Source organism: Scardinius erythrophthalmus (assembly GCF_964197995.2).
Source record: "Scardinius erythrophthalmus genome assembly, chromosome: 19".
In the NCBI taxonomy this organism is placed as follows: Eukaryota; Metazoa; Chordata; class Actinopteri; order Cypriniformes; family Leuciscidae; genus Scardinius; species Scardinius erythrophthalmus.
In genome coordinates, this window is record NC_138239.1 from 29,351,595 (window position 1) to 29,377,330 (window position 25,736).

The window sequence follows — 25,736 nt, forward strand, 5'->3', positions numbered from 1 at the left end:
TTTTTTCTATGATATAGATTATTTAGTATTTACAGATTAAATAATCTAAAGTTAAACCAGTGGTTCCCAACTTGTTTAGCCTCAAGTACCCCCACAACCCCATCAATAAGGCTCAAGTTCCCCTTCATCAACACTAAACCTATATTTTAATGCAGTTATCATAATTACCTAATTTGCCAATTAACCAGTTTTATTTATTGAAATTCAGATTTGAAGACAATGGGCACATTCGAATAAGAAACTCAACTGTTTGTAATTGGACAGTCCAGCACTTAAAATGTTATTTTGAACATGATGACAAAAAACATTATTCATTTATCCTTCAGAGATTGTCCCCATTTGTAAAACTGAAAGTTTCAAGATGTTGGAAATCCTACATTTGATGGAAAGCATTTTTATTTAAAAATAAAAAAAGACCACTATAGCCAGTAGATGGGAGCAGAGGAGCACTCATTGGCTCATATTGGCCATTTCCACTCTCCAACCCATTTTGCTTTTGAATTTATCTTTTGCTTTTTAATTCATAAATAGTCATTATAAAATCACTTGGTTTAAAAATCAGTTGTCAAAGTTCAGCACTTTTGTACTGAAGTAGGAAAAGTCCAAAAGTTTCATGAAAAATAACTTTTCTTTAAATTACGAATGAATTACACAGAAAGCGAGCAATTCAAAAGCTCCCTTAATCACTGAAGCTGTTGGTCGACACTTGCGAAAACTCCCATTATAATCAATGAATCTGTCTAAAGTGCACAAAAAAATCTTTAAATTACAATTTGTCTACTCGCTTTGCTATAATAAGAGGATTTGTGAGCATGTAGGACTTAACCTGGCTCTAAACAGAAACTCATTTAGCTTTTTGAGGGACATTGAGCTGAATCTCACAACAAACCGGTAACTTAAACACCTCTGAACTAACCTAGAATACTGTCTAACAGTTGATGGCTGCTCTGTCAAGTCTTCGTCGTTGGTTAGGAACCTGGGTGTGCTCTTTGATAGCAATCTTTCATTTGAAAGCCATGTTTCTAGCATCTGTAAAACCGCATTCTTCCATCTTAAAAATATATCTAAATTACGACATATGCTTTCAATGAAAAATGCGGAACTATTAGTACATGCATTCATGACCTCAAGGATAGATTATTGTAATGATATTATGGGTGGTTGCCCTGCACGCTTAATAAACAAACTACGGCTGGTCCAAAACGCAGCAGCAAGAGTTCTTACTAGAACCAGGAAGTATGACCGTATTAGCCCTGTTCTGTCAACACTGCATTGGCTCCCTGTTAAACATCGTATACATTTTAAAATATTGCTGATTACTTACAAAGCACTAAATGGTTTAGCTCTGCAGTACTTGAGCGAGCTCTTAACACATTATAGTCTTTCACGTCTATTGCGATCTCAAAATTTTGGCCAGTTGATAATACCTAGAATATCAAAATCAACTGCTGGTGGTAGATCATTCTCCTATTTAGCACCTACACTTTTGTCTTCCTAACATTGTTATTTAGGGAAGCAGACACACTCTGTCAGTTTAAATCTACACTAAAAACACATCTCTTTAACCTAGCATACACATAGAAAATTATACATTCCTATTATTCAAATCAGTTAAATGATTATTAGGCTGCATAAATTAGGTCAGCTGGAACTGGGAACACTTCCTATAACACACCCGATGTACTTTGTTACATCATAAGAAGAATGGCATCTATGCTAATGATAGTCTTTCTGCTTATTTTTGTTTACCTTAATCAGTTCGATCTGGGGCGTAATCCAGATCAGATGGTGGACCTGCACCTAGACACGACCACAACGAATCCCTGAAGTGTCAGCAGAGATTGTGTCAACAAGATTCTCCCCTGTGAAGGCCTCATCGACACGACAGCCATCGGCACTGATCCTTAACAAACCTGTCTCCATACCGGTGTGACTCCGATCTTAAACCATATGGAACTGGATAACATTCTGATTGTTCTGATCCAATCTGACTTCTGACCTGTAATGCTGCCTGGATCATAATCACACACTGTTCGTTCGTAGGCCAGAGGAGAACTGGCCCCCGACTGAGCCTGGTTTCTCCCAAGGTTTTATCCTCCATTTTGTCACCTGATGGACTTTTGGTTCCTTGCCACTGTCGCCTTTTTTGCCTTCTTTACCTTTGTTGCCATTGGCTTTTGGCTTGCTTAGCTGGGGACATTAAATTTAACATTTAATTTATATTACATTATATTCAACAATATTATTGATCTGCCTGCATTGGCACCATTATATGATAACTGAACTGAGCTGGACGATGACATCACGGTTTTCTCCAGAGTGGCTATATATATAAATTAACTAAATTAATAACTTTTTTACAACAAAAATGAAACATTACTGAACTTACTTAAGCTGGACTGTGATGCTATTTTCTTCTAACAAACTTTGTTGCATTATTTTCATGTGTAAAACTGCTTTGAAACAATCTGTATATAAAATCGCTATCGCTGTATATAAAAGCGCTATATAAAAAAATGTGTAACACTTTATTTTGATGGTCCCTTTTGAACGTGATGTTGACTATAAGTAACTAACTTTCATTGGAGTATAAGTTGACTGTCTGCTTAATATCTGCAAACACTTTATTGTGATGGTCCTCCAACAGACACTCTACTGACTATAAGTAATTTTGCAACTACATGTCAACTTAATCTAACCCTAACCCTACCAGTCTATTAATACTTAACTAATTAACACTCTAATGAGAGTTAGTAGACATGTAGGTGCAACGTTACTTATAGTCAACAGAATGTGTTAAAGGGACCATCAAAATAAAGTGAAACCAAAAAATGTGACTTGACTTGACTCTGATTGGACATTATTTTCAACAATAATGCCTGTGATTTATACACAAACCTGTATTTTATTGAAAAAATACACCAAGTCGGTGAGCTGAGAAGCTGAGCGTGATCGCGCTTGACCAGCCTTCCGTTTCTATTATACTCCTTCCATTTCCACTGTTCTCTCTCTCAAACATACATACATTCTTCTCTTACATACACATATTTTCTTCAGACATACATACATTTTCTTCTTACATGCCTACATTTATTATTTATAATATTAAGTGTATACTTTGAATACATTCACATAAGAACAAAATGTATTAATGTGTGCATTAAAATATGTGACTATGAGAGCAAAAATATATGTACGTGAAAGCAGAATGTAAGTGTAAGAGCAAAAATATATGTAGTCTATGTGAAAGGAGAATGTAAATGTGTGAGAGTAGAAATGTATGTACGTGAAAGGAGAATGTAAGTGTGTGAGAGTGCCAGAATGAATTTTGGTTGTTTGGCTCCTCATAGATTTGACAGCTCCAATATATATATATATATATATATATATATATAATGCTCACTACTGTCACATAATTAACTTAATGAGGACCACTGTTTTTTGTTAATTATATAATATTTATATTTATAATATTGTGCACTTCGAATAACATTACACATGATGACAAAGTTATGTCATTAAATTTATGTTAGTTTTTGTTTCAAAAACCTTGCAGACATAACAGTGAACATCTGGGGGAAAATACAATTATTATTATTATTTTTTTTTTTTGTGAGGTCAGCTTCTCTTTTGGTCTGACAAGAAATGCCTCATCATTTTTTTGTGAAGTGTTTGACCATAAAAATTTTGAGAAAGACAGCAGTAATTATATTGCATTGTGCTCAGAGACTGTCAAGGTGAAACTTTAGACTTAATATTCAGAGCTCATTCTCAGCTCCATTATTCAGCTCAAGCACCTGTTCTCCCTCATTATCATCCGAGTGGAAATACTTGCTTTGACTTGTTCACTTTAGCAAAAAAGGGAAAAAAAGGTACTGGAGTGTCACAGTCATCTGTCATCATGGGAATCGTCTGCCTGACCCAAACTGGCAACTAGACTGATTGATTCATTAAGATCTGAGACACTGTCTCGACGCCTTCCTCGGCACAGTTTAACATCAGATCCATGTAGGCCTACGTTCCATGCACACTAGGATATAGACAAAACCGGCTCATTACAGTGTTTTCAAAGCAGCTCTGTATTGATACTCCTCAGACAATCTGGTTAAGGTTTGTTCTAAATAACATAACATACAGACTATAGGCAAACTAAAAAAATATTCTTAAGTGCTAAAGTTTGAAAATCTCCCAGTGACTCACACTGTTTGAATGTTCAGCATTCAAAATGTAACCAACAGTGATGACATCTTCATGATATTTGCATACTGACTGGCAACATACTGAATTATTATTACTATTAATGTTTTAAATGAATATAAATCTTATTATTTATAATATTCAAAACCTTTATATTTAGTGATAAATATATCAGTGTTGTGGCCTTTAAGATATACAGTGGGGGAAATAATTATTTGACCCCCTGCTGATTTTGTCAGTTCTCCCCCAAAGAAATTAAGGGTCTATAATTTTTATTGTAGGTTTATTTTAATGGATAGAGACAGAATATCAACCAAAAAATCCAGAAAAACACATTATAGAAAGGTTGTAAATTGATTAGCATTTGATCGAGTGAAATAAGTATTTGATCCCCTTCCAACCAACAGAAGATGGAAGAAACAAAAAATAACCATCAATCACCCACAGTCTGGAGCTCCATGCAAAATATCGCCTCATGGGGTAAGGATGATCATGAGAAAGGTGAGGGATCAGCCCAGAAATACACGGGAGGAGCTTGTTTATCGGTTAGGAACCTGGGTGTGCTCTTTGATACCAATCTTTCATTTGAAAGTCACGTGTCTAGCATCTGTAAAACCGCATTTTTTCATCTTAAAAATATATCTAGATTACGTCATATGCTCTCAATGATAAATGCAGAACAATTAGTTAATGCGTTTATGACATCAAGGCTAGATTATTGTAATGCTATTATGGGTGGTTGCCCTGCACGCTTGATAAACAAACTACAGCTGGTCCAAAATGCAGCAGCTAGAGTTCTTACTAGAACCAGGAAGTCTGACCATATTAGCCCGGTTCTGTCAACACTGCATTGGCTCCCTATTAAACGCTGTATACATTTTAAAATATTGCTGATAACTTACAAAGCACTAAATGGTTTAGCTCCCCAGTACTTGAGCGAGCTCTTAACACATTATAGTCCTTCTCGATCTCACGATCTATTGCGATCTCAAAATTGTGGCCAGTTGATAATATCTAGAATATCAAAATCGACTGCTGGCGGTAGATCCTTCTCCTATTTAGCACCTAAACTTTGGAACAATCTTCGTAACATTGTCCGGGAAGCAGACACACTATGTCAGTTCAAAGCCAGACTAAAGACACATCTCTTTGACCTAGCATACACATAACACATTATAGACTTCTATAATTTAATGTTAGGCTGCATAGATTAGGTCAGACGGAACCGGGAACGCTTCCCATAAATCCTGATGTACTCGTTACATCATAAGAAGGATGGCGTCTACGCTAATATTAGTCGCTCTGTCTCCTGCACCTGGACACGATGACAATACAGTCCTGGTGTCAACCAGTCCTTCCCCTGTGAAGGCCTCCTTCCCTTCCCTTTACCTCAGTACAGATAAAATGTTGTCGGGATAATTACGATTCACGTGGCTACGCAGACATGACAAAAAATTTCTGTATTATAAATATCTAAGGCCAGACAAGTAGTTTATTGAGGGCTGATTTGTAAAGAAGAAATACACGCCTGTGCACATATATATTCAAACGCACATACCTTTGGACTGAACACATAATGCGCATGTGCGCGAGGTCTGCTTTTCGCAGGTTTGCATTTTTGAGGTTTGTGCAGAGATACCGGATAATCGTTTGCACCTTCGAACCTATTTCAGGGAGTACGTTCTCGAGACACCAGGCACTGTTTTGTGCGGATGGGCGACCGGAGTGCGTTAAGGATTTTCCTGTTAGAACGGTGTTGTGTTAGCGGCCCCTAAGTTAATAACTAATGATCTTCACAACGGAAGTGAATCAATCAATCAAACCTAACTTTAGCGGGACAATAACTTTATCCTAGAGCTGTTGTAAACCCTAAACAATCTGTTACGGTAATTTCCTATTATCACCGTAAATATATATATATATATATATATATATATATATATATATATATATATATATATATATATATATATATATATATATATATATATAGCGCTATATAAATGAAGGTGACTTGACTTGCCTTGATAATGATCTCAAGGCAGTTGGGACCACAGTCACCAAGCAAACCATTGGTAACACACTACGCCACAATGGATTGAAATCCTGCAGCGCCCGCAAGGTCCCCCTGCTCAAGAAGGCACATATAGAAGCTTGTCTGAAGTTTGCCAATGAACATCTAGTGATTCCGAGAAGGCCTGGGAGAAAGTGCTGTGGTCAGGTGAGACCAAAATTGAGCTCTTTGGCATCAACTCAACTCATTGTGTTTGGAGGAAGAGAAATGCTGAATATGACTCCAAGAACACCATCCCTACAGTCAAGCACAGAGGTGGAAACATTATGCTCTGGGGCTGTTTCTCTGCTAAGGGTACAGGACGACTTCACTGTATTGAGGGGCCGATGGACAGGGACATGTACCGTAAAATCTTGGATGAGATCCTCCTTCCCTCAGCCAGAACACTGAAGATGGGTCGGGGATGGATCTTCCAGCATGACAATGACCCAAAACATTCCGCCAAGGCAACAAAGGAGTGGCTCAAGAAGAAGCAAATTAAGGTCTTGGAGTGGCCTAGCCAGTGAAATGGCCTCACTCGAAATGCAAATCAATTTATAACCTATATATAATGTCTGTGTAGAGAGAATGGTGTCGTCTTAGCGGCCCCAAATTTAATAACAAATGATCGTTGCGACGGAAGCGAATCAATCAAAACTAACTTTAGCTGGAAAATAACTTTATTAAAGAACCGCTATAAAGCCAAAACAATCTCTGTTACCTTAAATTATACGTTTATCTCTGTAAAGCTGCTTTGAAACAATCTACATTGTTAAAAGCGCTATATAAATGAAGATGACTTGACTTGTTTTTTTTCTGGATGTCTTGGTTGATATTCTGTCTCTTTCCATTAAAATAAACCTACCATAAAAAATATAGACCCTTCATTTATTTGTAAGTGGGAAAACTTACAAAATCAGCAGGGGATCAAATATTTATTTCCCCCACTGTATTTATATTGATTAATTTACTGATTGATTGTAAAAATTTAGTTGATTTTACATTGCATTTCACAAGTTCACACTTGCATACAATTAGAGGGAGTAGAGTTTAATGCGTATTTGGCGTGCTGTCCAGTGGGAGGGCTCCGAGCTCGGAGTTCGGCCCGAACCCAGAGTACCCAGAGTAGATTGATAGGTAAAAGAATACAAAGATACTTTATGTATTTAATCTCACTTTATTAAACATTGTTTTTGCTGCTGACCATTGATGATACAATTCAACCATTCTAATAAGCAAAAATTACTTTAAATAAACCACATTTGTGTTTCATGTGTTGAACCTTCTTCTCCTGCATCTTATTCTTCTGCAATCCAGAATGGCAGCACCGCTGAAAGGTTTGTTTGAGCTGCACCCTCTACTGTATAGATGTGAATTCGCATTTCCTTCAGCCTGAGACTTATTCATTTCAGTCTTGGTGTGAAAGGGCCTTTACGTTTGCAAAAAAAAAAAAAAAAAAAAAAAACAGCCCAGCTCAGATGGAAAAAAAAGTAACAAAAGTAATGTAACAGTTTACTTTCAATAAAAAGTAAGTAAATAATACAATACACTGAGTAACGCAATATTGTATTGCATTACTTTTAAAAGTAACTTTCCCCAATATTGCTTGTTATGACTTCATTATCATATTATTTTTTACAGTAAGTGTATATGTAGCATAGGGCCCCTGTGAACTGGAATGTGTTGATTCATCTGTGCAGCTGACAGGAAACAAGATGCAGAGTGTCATGACAATGGCAAAGCGGCACTCATGCAACATTTACACAAGCCAAAACCTAAAACTTAAACTAACCTAAAACGCTGCCTTGCCAGTACTGTTATTTCTTCATTTCTACTGCAATTTATTCTCAACTCTCTTAACTTCAGTGTGATTCACGCAGGGTTTCTGATTGTAATTCAATCAGAGTGAGCTGAAAAAAAGCAAATGTATGCAGAAATGCCAAAACTAATCACAACTAGCCAGGCAGCCTGTTTTATTCATATGCCAGGGAATTAAAAATTAAAACTTTAGGATGCTTTGAAATGATTGCTTTCCTGATATGCAGGGACAGAGTAACAGGCCTCTTAAATGAAAGCACATTGATGCTAATTATTATCCTCTGTGAAACAAGAGAATCTGTTTACAGCCAGCCAATTTGTCTGCTCTAAGAGGCGGCTGCATTATTAAAATATAATGCAATGCCTCTGAAAAAAATGTTTATTAAATACAACTAACTATTCAAAAAGTTTGGAAAGTTCTTCAGGCGTTTTTTTGCTGTTTTTTATTTTCCCTGCCTGAGCTCGCGAGGTTCATGTTGGCCAGAAGCAGATCTGTGGAGTCGTATCAGATGCATGGTCATCCATTTTCCCCAGACTTCATGAAGATGTGCTTCACTTCACAGAACACTGACAACCCTTCCATGGAGACTCAGCCTCTGGCAAACACCCATCAGACACGGGTGACAGCTGCCACTCACCCTGAATCATTCCAGCGTTTACCAGGATCACAGTCCGAGCTGTCTCGATCCAGCAGAATGGAGGATTCGGGCTCAGAGCGGCTGCAGAGGAATTCTGGGTAGCATGTTAAACATGGGCCGCGAGAGGCTGTTTATTTTTTCTCAACCTCCAGGCAAAGTTTTGCCCATCTTATACCACTTCAGGGACAAACCCGAAAACTGCTGTCTTTCATACAAGGCTTTTCACAAAAATAACTGTCAAAACTTGTATATTCTGTGACATACACTGGTTTTGAGATGTTATACATGCCTGTCTGGACTTGTTGGAGGAAAAGAATTGACACTTTCCCCCATGCACTTTGTGGATTTAACCTTAAACTAAACAAGCACACAGCTGGAATTAATTGGTCATGGGATATAAATCATGTCATCACTGAAAAAAAAAAATTAACACCATGTTTTTTGGACATGGAACTATTGTATTCTTTGACATCCATTGAAATAAAACATACTTCAAGTGTTTTTGTATATCAAGTAAAAACAAATACCCAAGACGCATTTTCTGAAAACAATTTTTAATGTAAAAATATCTCAATATACAATCTGGTAAATTTATCTTAGCAGTGGTTAGGCCACACAGTTTTACTGGAAAACAGGAAGTGATTTAAAATATATATATTTCTTTAACTGAAGCATTTGTAGAATAATACAGTAAAATTACTTACAAATAACTAAATATATAGAAATAAAAGCTAGCATTTAGTCTTATTCTCTTTATATTTGTGGTCACTTTACAGTAAGGTCCATTAGTTAACATTAGTTAATGTATTAACTAACTTGAACTAACAATTAGCAATACATTTGTTACAATTAGCAATCAATCTCTGTTAATGTTAGTTAATAAAAAAATACAGCTATTCATTGTTTGTTCATGTTAATTCAGTGGATTAATGTTAACAAAAACAACTTTTGATTTTAATAACATATTAGTAAATGTTGAAATTAATATTAACTAATATTAATAAATGCTGAAGAAGTTTTGTTCATTCTTAGTTAACTAATGAACCTTATTGTAAAGTGTTACAATATTTGTTTTGTTGACAATTAATTAGTGTCACGACCCACACACGGGAAGCAGGGAAGATCCAATTTGCAGTAAGTAGACTATATTTATTAGGGGAAAATCCAAAAACAGTGGTCAAGTCCAGGCATGGGTCAAATACATAGACTGTAAAAAATATGGACAAAGCGTCTGTGACGTCACCCATAGACTTTCTGAGGAACGAGTTTGAAGCCTTTTATGGGGGGTATGGGCGGCGCCATCTTGGAAAATCTTGGGAAATCCTAACCCTGCCCACCTTCTGACGCAGCGCGCGTCACTCAGCTCGCTCTGCTACTCCGGTTATCTCTGTGTATATTTTAGGCAACGAAATATGTTATAAAACACCACACTAACTCTTTTCGTTTTCATTTAAAGAAATCTTAAACATTATAGCCACACAAATGTGGTTCAGGCAACGATTATTGACTATATTCACTGCACATAACGTTTGCCTATTTATAACAAAATGAAATATAAAACACAAACCTGCCTCTTTTCGTTTTAAATATAATATAAAAATATTAAACATTTTAATATGGTCCAGGCAATATGTGCATTTGTACTAAACAACAGATGTTGCAGTAAACAACATTACAGATCATATTCGTTGTATTAAAATTTAAAATGACAAAACTCAACCCAGTCTCTTTTTGTTAAATTTCAGTTTTATCAATATTAGCTATTATAAAAGTATAAGTAAAAGGTAAAGTTACAAGAAGCTATACAAATAAAGCAAACAATTCAGTCAAACATAAAAAGTCAGCGCTCAATCTATTTTAACCATACAACGGTAGTTAAATAGCTTATAAAGTTATGAAACTTCCCCTCAGCCAAAACGATTGCCCAGGGAACAAATAATAGATTTACGTTACGAGACCAAAAATCGCCCGTTAGATATACACAAGACAACACAATTATATCTCATGTTTAACCACTACAGAGACGCCTGTCTCAGAACCTCAGAACGTCTTGCCGAGGAAAGGCTGTTCCAGGCGGGGTACATCGCGCTGAGCGCCCGCTGGATCTCACAACTGGATACAATTTTCATAAATCTTTATAAATAAACCACAGATTTAAAGCTTTAAACAACTACATTCTCGCCTGAAAAACTCTTAAAACTACATTTCATGATACAGAAATAGTAGTATTATATGTCAACTGTATTAAAAAAATGGCGCTTCTTATGTTGTCATTCTCTGTGGCGCTGCCTTGTCAGCTGTCAATCAAGCTGTCAATCAAAGTTAACCACGCCCTCATTGTCATACATTTTATATCTAAATACGATCTAAACTAACGAGTTAGAAAATAATTCACAGCCCTCATGGTTGTCAGGCACTCGGAACCTATCGAAAAATTCAATAAAAGTCCATGGGACCAACCTGTAAAAACATGAACTTATGCTGTGAAAACGGACATTTTAACATGGGGGCTATGGACATTTGCTCCCTTTTGGGACCTTCCCCTAGCGGATTTTCGATGTATTGTAGTTTTTCGCTCTTCCGGGTAGGCTTCATTTTTCAGATCAGAATGTTGCTGCTTGGTCAAATACCAATATAGCAATCCAAAACACAAGACAAGCACAGACAAGAAACAGACACTGAAGTGGCGTGATAAATACAAGGACTCCGTGACACATACTAAAACAGACAGGGTTATATACACAGGGAAATGACAATGCTAATGGGGAATTGGCTGAGTGCAATGATTAATGACAAGGGACAGCTGAGTGCAATGAAGAAACAAGGATCGTGGGGAATGTAGTTCAGAAAGTGACAGACACCGTGGGGAAGGAGGACTAGTGGTTACCCAGGGAACACAAACCAGACACTGTGACATAACCCCCCCTCTACGGAGCGGCTACCAGACGATCCAAGACGTGACAGACAAAACAAGAGTCCAGGCGGGAGGTGGACTGGTGGAGGATCGGGGGAGGGATGGGGGGCCGGGGACAGGGAGAGACAGTTCATCTGGCGGCCAGGGCGGAGACGGCAGTCCATCGGGCGGCCAGGGCGGAGACGACCCCTCGGGCGGCCACAGCACAGGAACACACACCACCGACTCAGGAACTGGAACAGACGCCACCGACTCAGGAACTGGAACAGACGCCACCGACTCAGGAACTGGAACAGACACGGCTCAGGAACTGGAACAGACACCACCGACTCAGGAACTGGAACAGACACCACCGACTCCGGCTCAGGAACTGGAACAGACACCACCGGCTCAGGAACTGGAACAGACACCACCGGCTCAGGAACTGGAACAGACACCACCGACTCAGGAACTGGAACAGACACCACCGACTCAGGAACTGGAACAGACACCACCGACTCAGGAACTGGAACAGACACCACCGGCTCAGGAACAGACACGGCTCAGGAACTGGAACAGACACCACCGGCTCCGGCTCAGGCTCAGACACCACCGGCTCAGGAACAGACACCACCGGCTCAGGAACTGGAACAGACACCACCGGCTCAGGAACTGGAACAGACACCGCCGGCTCAGGAACTGGAACAGACACCACCGGCTCAGGAACTGGAACAGACACCACCGGCTCAGGAACTGGAACAGACACCGCCGGCTCAGGAACTGGAACAGACACCACCGGCTCAGGAACTGGAACAGACACCACCGGCTCCGGCTCAGGAACTGGAACAGACACCACCGGCTCAGGCTCAGGAACTGGAACAGACACCACCGGCTCAGGAACTGGAACAGACACCACCGGCTCCGGCTCAGGAACTGGAACAGACACCACCAGCTCAGGAACAGACACCACCGGCTCAGGAACTGGAACAGACACCACCGGCTCCGGTTCAGGAACTGGAACAGACACCACCGGTTCAGGAACAGACAACACCGGCTAAGGAACAGACACCACCGGCTCAGGAACTGGAACAGACACCACCGACTCAGGAACTGGAACAGACACCACCGACTCAGGAACTGGAACAGACACCACCGGCTCAGGAACTGGAACAGACACCACCGGCTCCGGCTCAGGAACTGGAACAGACACCACCGGCTCAGGAACTGGAACAGACACCACCGGCTCCAGCTCAGGAACTGGAACAGACACCACCGGCTCAGGAACTGACACCACCGGCTCAGGAACTGACACCACCGGCTCAGGAACTGACACCACCGGCTCAGGAACTGACACCACCGGCTCAGGAACAGACACCACCGGCTCCGGCTCAGGAACTGGAACAGACACCACCGGCTCAGGAACTGGAACAGACACCACCGGCTCAGGAACTGGAACAGACACCACTGGCTCAGGAACAGACACCACCGGCTCCGGCTCAGGAACTGGAACAGACACCACCGGCTCAGGAACAGACACCACCGGCTAAGGAACAGACACCACCGGCTCAGGAACTGGAACAGACACCACCGGCTCAGGAACTGGAACAGACACCACCAGCTCCGGCTCAGGAACTGGAACAGACACCACCGGCTCAGGAACTGGAACAGACACCACCGGCTCAGGAACTGGAACAGACACCACCGGCTCAGGAACTGGAACAGACACCACCGACTCAGGAACTGGAACAGACACCACCGACTCAGGAACTGGAACAGACACCACCGACTCAGGAACTGGAACAGACACCACCGACTCAGGAACTGGAACTGGAACAGACACCACCGGCTCAGGAACAGACACGGCTCAGGCTCAGGAACAGACACCACCGGCTCAGGCTCAGGAACAGACACCACCGGCTCAGGCTCAGGAACAGACACCACCGGCTCAGGAACTGGAACAGACACCACCGGCTCAGGAACTGGAACAGACACCGCCGGCTCAGGAACTGGAACAGACACCGCCGGCTCAGGAACAGACACTACCGGCTCAGGAACTGGAACAGACACCACCGGCTCCGGCTCAGGAACTGGAACAGACACCACCGGCTCAGGAACTGGAACAGACACCACCGGCTCAGGCTCAGGAACTGGAACAGACACCACCGGCTCAGGAACTGGAACAGACACCACCGGCTCCGGCTCAGGAACTGGAACAGACACCACCAGCTCAGGAACAGACACCACCGGCTCAGGAACTGGAACAGACACCACCGGCTCCGGCTCAGGAACTGGAACAGACACCACCGGTTCAGGAACAGACAACACCGGCTAAGGAACAGACACCACCGGCTCAGGAACTGGAACAGACACCACCGACTCAGGAACTGGAACAGACACCACCGACTCAGGAACTGGAACAGACACCACCGACTCAGGAACTGGAACAGACACCACCGGCTCAGGAACTGGAACAGACACCACCGGCTCCGGCTCAGGAACTGGAACAGACACCACTGGCTCAGGAACTGGAACAGACACCACCGGCTCCAGCTCAGGAACTGGAACAGACACCACCGGCTCAGGAACTGACACCACCGGCTCAGGAACTGACACCACCGGCTCAGGAACTGACACCACCGGCTCCGGCTCAGGAACTGGAACAGACACCACCGGCTCCGGCTCAGGAACTGGAACAGACACCACCGGCTCAGGAACTGACACCACCGGCTCAGGAACTGACACCACCGGCTCAGGAACTGACACCACCGGCTCAGGAACAGACACCACCGGCTCCGGCTCAGGAACTGGAACAGACACCACCGGCTCAGGAACTGGAACAGACACCACCGGCTCCGGCTCAGGAACTGGAACAGACACCACCGGCTCAGGAACAGACACCACCGGCTCAGGAACTGGAACAGACACCACTGGCTCAGGAACAGACACCACCGGCTCCGGCTCAGGAACTGGAACAGACACCACCGGCTCAGGAACAGACACCACCGGCTAAGGAACAGACACCACCGGCTCAGGAACTGGAACAGACACCACCGGCTCCGGCTCAGGAACTGGAACAGACACCACCGGCTCCGGCTCAGGAACTGGAATAGACACCACCGGCTCAGGAACTGGAACAGACACCACCGGCTCAGGAACTGGAACAGACACCACCGGCTCCGGCTCCAGCTCAGGAACTGGAACAGACACCACCGGCTCAGGAACTGGAACAGACACCACCGGCTCAGGAACTGGAACAGACACCACCGGCTCAGGAACTGGAACAGACACCACCGGCTCCGGCTCAGGAACTGGAACAGACACCACCGGCTCCGGCTCAGGAACTGGAACAGACACCACCGGCTCCGGCTCCAGCTCAGGAACTGGAACAGACACCACCGGCTCAGGAACTGGAACAGACACCACCGGCTCAGGAACTGGAACAGACACCACCGGCTCAGGAACTGGAACAGACACCACCGGCTCAGGAACTGGAACAGACACCACTGGCTCAGGAACAGACACCACCGGCTCCGGCTCAGGAACTGGAACAGACACCACCGGCTCAGGAACAGACACCACCGGCTAAGGAACAGACACCACCGGCTCAGGAACTGGAACAGACACCACCGGCTCAGGAACTGGAACAGACACCACCAGCTCCGGCTCAGGAACTGGAACAGACACCACCGGCTCAGGAACTGGAACAGACACCACCGGCTCAGGAACTGGAACAGACACCACCGACTCAGGAACTGGAACAGACACCACCGACTCAGGAACTGGAACAGACACCACCGACTCAGGAACTGGAACAGACACCACCGACTCAGGAACTGGAACTGGAACAGACACCACCGGCTCAGGAACAGACACGGCTCAGGCTCAGGAACAGACACCACCGGCTCAGGCTCAGGAACAGACACCACCGGCTCAGGCTCAGGAACAGACACCACCGGCTCAGGAACTGGAACAGACACCACCGGCTCAGGAACTGGAACAGACACCGCCGGCTCAGGAACTGGAACAGACACCGCCGGCTCAGGAACAGACACTACCGGCTCAGGAACTGGAACAGACACCACCGGCTCCGGCTCAGGAACTGGAACAGACACCACCGGCTCCGGCTCAGGAACTGGAACAGACACCACCGGCTCAGGAACTGGAACAGACACCACCGGCTCAGGCTCAGGAACTGGAACAGACACCACCGGCTCAGGAACTGTAACAGACACCACCGGCTCCGGCTCAGGAACTGGAACAGACACCACCAGCTCAGGAACAGACACCACCGGCTCAGGAACTGGAACAGACACCACCGGCTCCGGCTCAGGAACTGGAACAGACACCACCGGTTCAGGAACAGACAACACCGGCTAAGGAACAGACACCACCGGCTCAGGAACTGGAACAGACACCACCGACTCAGGAACTGGAACAGACACCACCGACTCAGGAACTGGAACAGACACCACCGACTCAGGAACTGGAACAGACACCACCGGCTCAGGAACTGGAACAGACACCACCGGCTCCGGCTCAGGAACTGGAACAGACACCACTGGCTCAGGAACTGGAACAGACACCACCGGCTCCAGCTCAGGAACTGGAACAGACACCACCGGCTCAGGAACTGACACCACCGGCTCAGGAACTGACACCACCGGCTCAGGAACTGACACCACCGGCTCCGGCTCAGGAACTGGAACAGACACCACCGGCTCCGGCTCAGGAACTGGAACAGACACCACCGGCTCAGGAACTGACACCACCGGCTCAGGAACTGACACCACCGGCTCAGGAACAGACACCACCGGCTCCGGCTCAGGAACTGGAACAGACACCACCGGCTCAGGAACTGGAACAGACACCACCGGCTCCGGCTCAGGAACTGGAACAGACACCACCGGCTCAGGAACAGACACCACCGGCTCAGGAACTGGAACAGACACCACTGGCTCAGGAACAGACACCACCGGCTCCGGCTCAGGAACTGGAACAGACACCACCGGCTCAGGAACAGACACCACCGGCTAAGGAACAGACACCACCGGCTCAGGAACTGGAACAGACACCACCGGCTCCGGCTCAGGAACTGGAACAGACACCACCGGCTCCGGCTCAGGAACTGGAATAGACACCACCGGCTCAGGAACTGGAACAGACACCACCGGCTCAGGAACTGGAACAGACACCACCGGCTCCGGCTCCAGCTCAGGAACTGGAACAGACACCACCGGCTCAGGAACTGGAACAGACACCACCGGCTCAGGAACTGGAACAGACACCACCGGCTCAGGAACTGGAACAGACACCACCGGCTCCGGCTCAGGAACTGGAACAGACACCACCGGCTCCGGCTCAGGAACTGGAACAGACACCACCGGCTCCGGCTCCAGCTCAGGAACTGGAACAGACACCACCGGCTCAGGAACTGGAACAGACACCACCGGCTCAGGAACTGGAACAGACACCACCGGCTCAGGAACTGGAACAGACACCACCGGCTCCGGCTCAGGAACTGGAACAGACACCACCGGCTCCGGCTCAGGAACTGGAACAGACACCACCGGCTCAGGAACAGACACCACCGGCTCAGGAACAGACACCACCGGCTCAGGAACAGACGCCGGCGGCCATCTTGTCCGAAGACACAGGCTCGGCAGACATGACGTGAACAGGCTCGGCGGCGACCATCTTGTCCGCAGACACTGGTCCGGCTCGGCAGCGGCCATCTTGTCCGAAGACACAGGCTCGGCGGCGGCCATCTTGTCCAAAGACACAGGCTCGGCAGACGTGATGTGAACAGGCTCGGCGGTGGCCATCTTGTCCGAAGACACAGGCTTGGCAGACGTGACGTGAACGGTCTCAGGAACTGGAACAGACACCACCGGCTCCGGCTCAGGAACTGGAACAGACACCACTGGCTCAGGAACTGGAACAGACACCACCGGCTCCAGCTCAGGAACTGGAACAGACACCACCGGCTCAGGAACTGACACCACCGGCTCAGGAACTGACACCACCGGCTCAGGAACTGACACCACCGGCTCAGGAACAGACACCACCGGCTCCGGCTCAGGAACTGGAACAGACACCACCGGCTCCGGCTCAGGAACTGGAACAGACACCACCGGCTCAGGAACTGACACCACCGGCTCAGGAACTGACACCACCGGCTCAGGAACTGACACCACCGGCTCAGGAACAGACACCACCGGCTCCGGCTCAGGAACTGGAACAGACACCACCGGCTCAGGAACTGGAACAGACACCACCGGCTCCGGCTCAGGAACTGGAACAGACACCACCGGCTCAGGAACAGACACCACCGGCTCAGGAACTGGAACAGACACCACTGGCTCAGGAACAGACACCACCGGCTCCGGCTCAGGAACTGGAACAGACACCACCGGCTAAGGAACAGACACCACCGGCTCAGGAACTGGAACAGACACCACCGGCTCCGGCTCAGGAACTGGAACAGACACCACCGGCTCCGGCTCAGGAACTGGAATAGACACCACCGGCTCAGGAACTGGAACAGACACCACCGGCTCAGGAACTGGAACAGACACCACCGGCTCCGGCTCCAGCTCAGGAACTGGAACAGACACCACCGGCTCAGGAACTGGAACAGACACCACCGGCTCAGGAACTGGAACAGACACCACCGGCTCAGGAACTGGAACAGACACCACCGGCTCCGGCTCAGGAACTGGAACAGACACCACCGGCTCCGGCTCAGGAACTGGAACAGACACCACCGGCTCCGGCTCCAGCTCAGGAACTGGAACAGACACCACCGGCTCAGGAACTGGAACAGACACCACCGGCTCAGGAACTGGAACAGACACCACCGGCTCAGGAACTGGAACAGACACCACCGGCTCCGGCTCAGGAACTGGAACAGACACCACCGGCTCCGGCTCAGGAACTGGAACAGACACCACCGGCTCAGGAACAGACACCACCGGCTCAGGAACAGACACCACCGGCTCAGGAACAGACGCCGGCGGCCATCTTGTCCGAAGACACAGGCTCGGCAGACATGACGTGAACAGGCTCGGCGGCGACCATCTTGTCCGCAGACACTGGTCCGGCTCGGCAGCGGCCATCTTGTCCGAAGACACAGGCTCGGCGGCGGCCATCTTGTCCAAAGACACAGGCTCGGCAGACGTGATGTGAACAGGCTCGGCGGTGGCCATCTTGTCCGAAGACACAGGCTTGGCAGACGTGACGTGAACGGTCTCTGGATCGGCAGACGTGACGTGAACAGTCTCTGGATCGACAGACGTGACGTGAACAGTCTCTGGATCGGCAGACGTGACGTGAACGGTCTCTGGATCGGCGGACGTGACGTGAACGGTCTCTGGATCGACAGACGTGACGTGAACAGTCTCTGGATCGGCAGACGTGACATGAACACTCCTGGGAATCTCTAGGATCTTGGATAGCATAGAAAAATAATCCAATAACGTTTCAGCGGCCATCTTGTCCGAAGACACAGGCTCGGCAGACGTGACGTGAACAGGCTCGGCGGCGACCCTCTTGTCCGCAGACACTTGATCCGGCTCGGCGGCAGCCATCCTGTCCAAGACACAGGCTCGGCAGACTTGACGTGAACAGTCTCTGGATCGACAGACGTGAGCCTCCTCCCCCTTCTCCGTCCGCGACGGCGGCTCCGATCCGTCCCTCACGAGCCCAGGGTCGAAGGGGGGCCATGGTGGAGAGTGATGTTGGATTTCCTCTGGACCACTCACTCCTCTGCGACCTCCCCAGGTCCCACGAAAAATGACTAGGTGGGTTCCCTCAAAACAAACTTTTTCTCCCGCTCGGTGGCTGGGGAAGAAACATCGGAAAACATACCGCTGGATCTTTGGTGACGGAGTCCTTCTGTCACAACCCACACACGGGAAGCAGGGAAGATCCAATTTGCAGTAAGTATATTTATTAAGGGAAAATCCAAAACCAGTGGTCAAGTTCAGGCATGGGTCAAATACCAATATAGCAATCCAAAACACAAGACAAGACAAGACAAGACAAGACAAGACAAGACAAGACAAGACAAGACAAGACAAGACAAGCGCAGACAAGAAACAGACACTGAAGTGGCATGATAAATACAAGGACTCCATGACACATACTAAAACAGACAGAGTTATATACACAGGGAAATGACAATGCTAATGGGGAATAGGCTTTATGCCCAGCTCCACTACTTCCTGAACTTCAGCCAGCTCCTTTGTTTCCTGTCTGCAATTATTGGACAAACTGATTAATCCAGGTGTGCCTGACCTTAGTAACAATAATCAGACACACCTGGATTAATCAGTTTGACCAATAATGACAGACAGGAAACAAAGGAGCTGGCTGAAGTTCAGGAAGTAGTGGAGCTGGGCATAAGGCCTATTGGCTGAGTGCAATGATTAATGACAAGGGACAGCTGAGTGCAATGAAGAAACAAGGATCGTGGGGAATGTAGTTCAGAAAGTGACAGACACCGTGGGGAAGGAGGACATCTAGTGGTTACCCAGGGAACACAAACCAGACACTGTGACAATTAGTAAACAGACTTAATGTTGTGTCCCTAGGTTATGAATAAACCATGATATTCTCTTTCTTAAGAGTATCTGTAACATGTGAGCAGGGAATAATCCACACAAAAGGCAGGGAAACAACAACAGGAAGTCCTTATAGAAAACAAGACACAGCACAGGGATCATGACAGTATCTATTGCATGAAGAAAAAAATATCATCCTTTCAAGAGGCAAACTCTTCAAGTTAAAGAGATTTGTAGAAATATTAACATTAAAATCTTATGACAGTGTGATGACAGGTATACATTTCCAATATCCATTTTCTTATAACAAGTCTTTATATCACCGTAATATAATAACTTACTGTAATCTACAATTTGCATCTCAGCAGCAACAGCAATAGGAAATTTGACATTCATATTAGTTAACTATTAAATCATTTGTTCATGTCCAGTGTATCTGATAAAATATATTATGATTGCATTGTGCTATCGCAATATAATTGTACTGTATGCAGACTCATACTGACTTATATGGTCAAATTACTCAACACAGTTCTTTTCTAACTATATTTAATTATTCATTTAGCTTGAGATAGCACAATTGCCAGACATAATTCACCTTCTCAAACTGGAAAAGGTATCAGCATCATAGAATGACTAAAAATGACTAATTACTCTGTGAAAACATGCTAACAGCGTTTGATGCTGAACTTCTGAACATATCCAAATGAACAGATTCACACTTTCAATCCAGTGTCCTTTAACTTCAGGGCAGATCCTTGATTTAAAACAACCTGACAAAACCGTGTCCCGCAGCAGCAAGTTGTTTACAAGTTTGGTAAAAGGTTGTGCGAGGAGCGTGGCGAAGGGGGAAAAGCAGCGCAAGCCCCGACTGGGCTGTCAGGAGCCGATGACGCTGTCTATCATACAAACGGACAGGATGACTACACAGCCGGCGGCAGAAATCAATCAGCTGAAACATCACAACCCCATCCGTAAAGCTAACGGACACAGAAGACACATTCATTCATTTCAAGCTGCTGTGTGGGACACATGTGGCCCTTTTCCCTCAAGTTATTACTTTAATGACTCTGGAACATGGTGTGTGTTTTGTACTATCTGACGTATATGACGAATTTGTCAAGCTTCATTGAGTTAAGCTTCAATGATAAAGAATATTGCAATTCAGAGATCATAAGTGAGTCTTGCAGGCAGCATTTAGCGCTGTCTTTTCATATGAGATTTGCATTTGATGTCTTATTCAGTCTTGATATAATTGCTTTTTACTCCCTGGAGTTTTGACGTTTCATCACAACACACACTCTGTAAGCATTAAATACTACAAAATCAGAAGAACCCACTTGACCCTGTAAAATAAAATAAAAAATTGATGATGTGACTTTCTTTGCAATTTTATAATATTAGAACATCTTGAAAGTAATACGGTTCCTTGAGGAGCGAAGCACAAGCGTGACAGATTTCTCTGTGATCGCTGCATTTCTCACTGTTTACTCGTCCCAACTGGCACATGTCCGAGGGTCAGTGTGAGGAAACTGTGCCACCTGGGTCTAAAAAAAATCTGGAAAATGTTGACATATAACATGAACTTTATTTATTCTAAATCAGTTTTTAAATAGATTTACATACATTATTAAGAAAAACTTCTGCACACATTCTCTTCGGTCCTGTACTGTAACTTGCCCCCATTTCATTTTTCACCATCACCTTTTTGTCTTCACTATAGGTTCATTTTAATAGTCCTGCAGTGTAACTTTTAAAAGTACAAATATTTCATTTATACTCTAACTTAAGAGGAGCTCATAAAACACCACATATAATATTTATAGAATTGAAGAAAAAAAGTTTTACGTGAATTACAGCATGCCACACAGCAGGATACTGCTGAAACAGCATTTCGTGCCAACTATCCCATTTATCTATTATTATTACATTTTATTTGAAAAATACTTGTTAAAATTTGACCTGTTAAATCATTTTTTTCCACCTCAGGCCCAAAGTACCACATTCAATGTGAAATCTGGTTTGCAAAGCACTGATTTATACACAGCCATATACTGAAAGATTACCATATTCATATTTGCATGGTACCCCAAGGCAATACTAGCGTATGTAAAAAAAAAAAAAACAAAAAAAAAAAACTATGACATTACAGCTCCAAAAAGCATGGGAATACAGAGTATTCTTTATTATTATTATGCAATCAAATACTTACAGGTAACAGATACAACAAAAAACACCAAGGCCAACAAAACAAACATAACCAACATGGTGTGTGTGTGTGCGCGCACAAGTGTAACTGGGTGTGTGAGTGGAAGCATCTTAACAGAGGAACGTCTTACAGATGTAAAAAATAATAAATAAATTGATGACAGTAATAATAGTGATGATGATAATAATAGTAAAAATAATAAGTGGAGGATGAGGAAGACATGATAATTGTCACAGAACAGAAGGATGCAGACAGGTAAGAGTTCAAACACAGAGTTTATTGGACAGATACACGGAACTGAACAGAAATGCAGACTGGTGGTATGATGGATGAAGAACAGATGAAGGATGACTTAGCTTGCTGTGAATTAATGTCTCTATTTGCAGATGATGATTCTAGATTCAGATGAAGGACAGGTGACAGGGAAGGACAGGTGACAGGTAAGGTACAGGTAATCAGTCTTAAGGTGTTCATATAGATGAGACCAGACCTGGGAGTTAAGTGTCTCTATATTTTGGTTCATAGAGATGAGACCAGACCTGGGAGGAGAAGTGTCTCTTTATAGGGAGTGCTGATGAGGTGCAGGTGCTGATGTAATTAAGTGATGGCTGATGGTGTGCAGGTGGGAAACATGAGGGATGCTGGGAAGTGTAGTGCGGCAGAGGTGACAGAGCTGGTATGGTGACTGGATACGTGACAATACAATTTTTCTCGATTGCTTAAACACTATATCCAGGCTTTTGAACTAAAATTTAATGCCATTTATCAAAAAGCACACCCATTTCCCTAAACTACAAACACTATTCCCTGTTTTCCCTGACACATGATTGTTGAACTGTCACTGCAAAACTCTACACAGAAATCCCTTAATTTCTCATTGCCTACACCATGTTGTCATTTAAAAAGCACTAGCATTCAATATTGTTCACTGAAGTCAGCACAGCTTCAGCTCAGTTAGCACACAATTACCCAAGTGGAAACACTAAGAGTCAAAATTTAACACATCAATCAGATCCTTCAATAGATAGATAAAAGGGCCCGAATCAGTTTATTGAGTTTTGGAACAATGGATCCAGAAAGACATGAAGGAAGAGATTGAGGAGGGATAAGAAGGAGGAGGACGAAGGGCAAGAAGACAAGCAGTGTCAGATGAAATTCAAGCCACTGTAGTTGCCCATGTCTTTGTCAATGGTATGACTATGAGGGAGGCTGGGCTACGAGTAAGGCCAAATTTGAGTCGCTTTACCATCGCCTTGAGAACCTTCAGGGAGGTGTGGTGGCAAACAAAATTCTATCACTGAATAAGAGGCAAACATTTCCAATAGTCTTTGATGAGGTTTATTTTCTTGCAAGAAAAGGCCAGCAGTCGTACAGAGGGCATCCTTTCTCCTTTATAGTCTTGACTCCCAGAATGTTATCTTTCTAGGCCAATGATGGTACAGTATTTTCAACTATACGTGGAACATTCTTAGACTTGTTCATCATATTGTATCCTTGAGTGGAGGCCCTCCTGTCACGTACCAACATTCTACCATTCCAATACAATTCCATATTAGAATAAGGTTTGTGTGTGCTCTTTTACTGTCGTATGATGGTCACACACATCTTACTGTAAGTAAATATAAAAAAAAAAAACATTTTAGAGGAGAGAGTAAAAAAAAAAAAAAAAGTAAAACAGGAAAAAATTTGTTTTGTGTGTGTGTGTTGCACTGTGTATTACATGAATGAATAAAAATGTGCCAATGTATCCATTGGTTGTGTCTTTTGTGTTCATCATGTGAAAAGGTTTGTGGGGGGTGGGGGGGGGGGGCACAAGCGACATAACTGACCAGTATTGGAAATGTTGTTTTGAATTTATTGCACCAGTGTGTACAACTATGTTGTAGTGTGTGTGATTTTGAGGGCTTGTGTGTCCTGTCTGAGGGCAAAGTTTGGTTTTTCAGCAAGAGTGAATGGTTTTGAGTGTAGAACTTCATTTTGACCTGTAAATAGGATGTTTGGGGAATTGGGTGAGACGTTATGGATTTGTGTTTACAGTTTTGAGAATACAAGGCATAGTTTCAAGAAATGTGTTTAAGCAATCGAGAAAAACTGTATTACAGTAGTGTAGGGCAACAGCTACAGTACCAGTATGTGTTGTAACAGCAAGCACAGTGTACTGCACTCAAAAGTTACAGTAGAGAGCAGTCTGGAGGACATCTACTGTACCTGTTTTTCTCCCTGAAGGTTCTTACAGTTTGCCGAGAAAAACTCTTCTATAGGGTTGAGGAATGGAGAGTATGGTGGAAGATATAGGACGGTGGAATGTGGATGTTGCTGAAACCAGTTCTGAACCAGAGCAGAGCGGTGGAAAGACACATTGTCCCAGACAACAATGTATTGCATATGATCGATTTGATTTGCTGCTGTTATGTTGTGCAATTGGTCCAAGAATGTAAGTATGAGTGCTGTGTTGTAAGGGCCCATATGGGCATGGCGGTGGAGGACCCCATTCTGTGTAATGGCTGCACAGAGTATTATATTACCCCCACGTTGCCCTGGGACATTGACTATAGCCCTGTGGCCAATGATGTTTATTCCCCTCCTTCGTGTTCTCGTCAGGTGGAACCCAGCCTCATCTACGTAAATGAACTCATGCTGGATCTCCTCTCCATTCATTTCGTAAAACTCATTGAAGTACGGTGTCAGGCAAAATTGTGTAGTTCAGTGTAGATCTAGTATACATATTACAGTACAGTAAGAGATTATGAGACAGTATGCAAGATCACACTGCTAAAGTGAATACATTTCTCTGCATAATCATGCCGCAGTCGTTTCACCCTTTCAGAATTGCGCTCGAAAGGCACTCGATAAATTAGCTTCATTTGAATATGTTTTTTTTTTAGGATGCGTGCCAGTGTTGATGTTGAGACCTGATAGATATCGTTGAAACTGGCGTGGTTATTGACAATGTTAGCTTGGAGCTGATTGAGTGTTATAGCATTGTTGGCCAAAACCATGTTTACTATCTCCCTCTCTTGCTGTTCTGTGAACATAGGAGGCCTTCCCCCTTGTTGTTCCTGACCCTCAATCCTATTTAGAAAAAAAAAACAAAAAAAAAAACAGTATACAATAGTACAGTAATTTCACAGGAAAAGGTAACAGAAGTGCTGATACAGTTGCTCAATTGTTTACACACAAATACTGGTACTTGAGACACAATGACCACAACATGTAACTCATTCACCAACCCCCTGAACCAATTCTGCTAAACTACAAGCACAATTCCTGCTTTACACTCAAATTGCAGTTCTAAAACACACTTTTTTCAAAACACTACACACATTTCTCTGCTTTTGGCACAATTTTCATGCAGAAAATCTCTTGT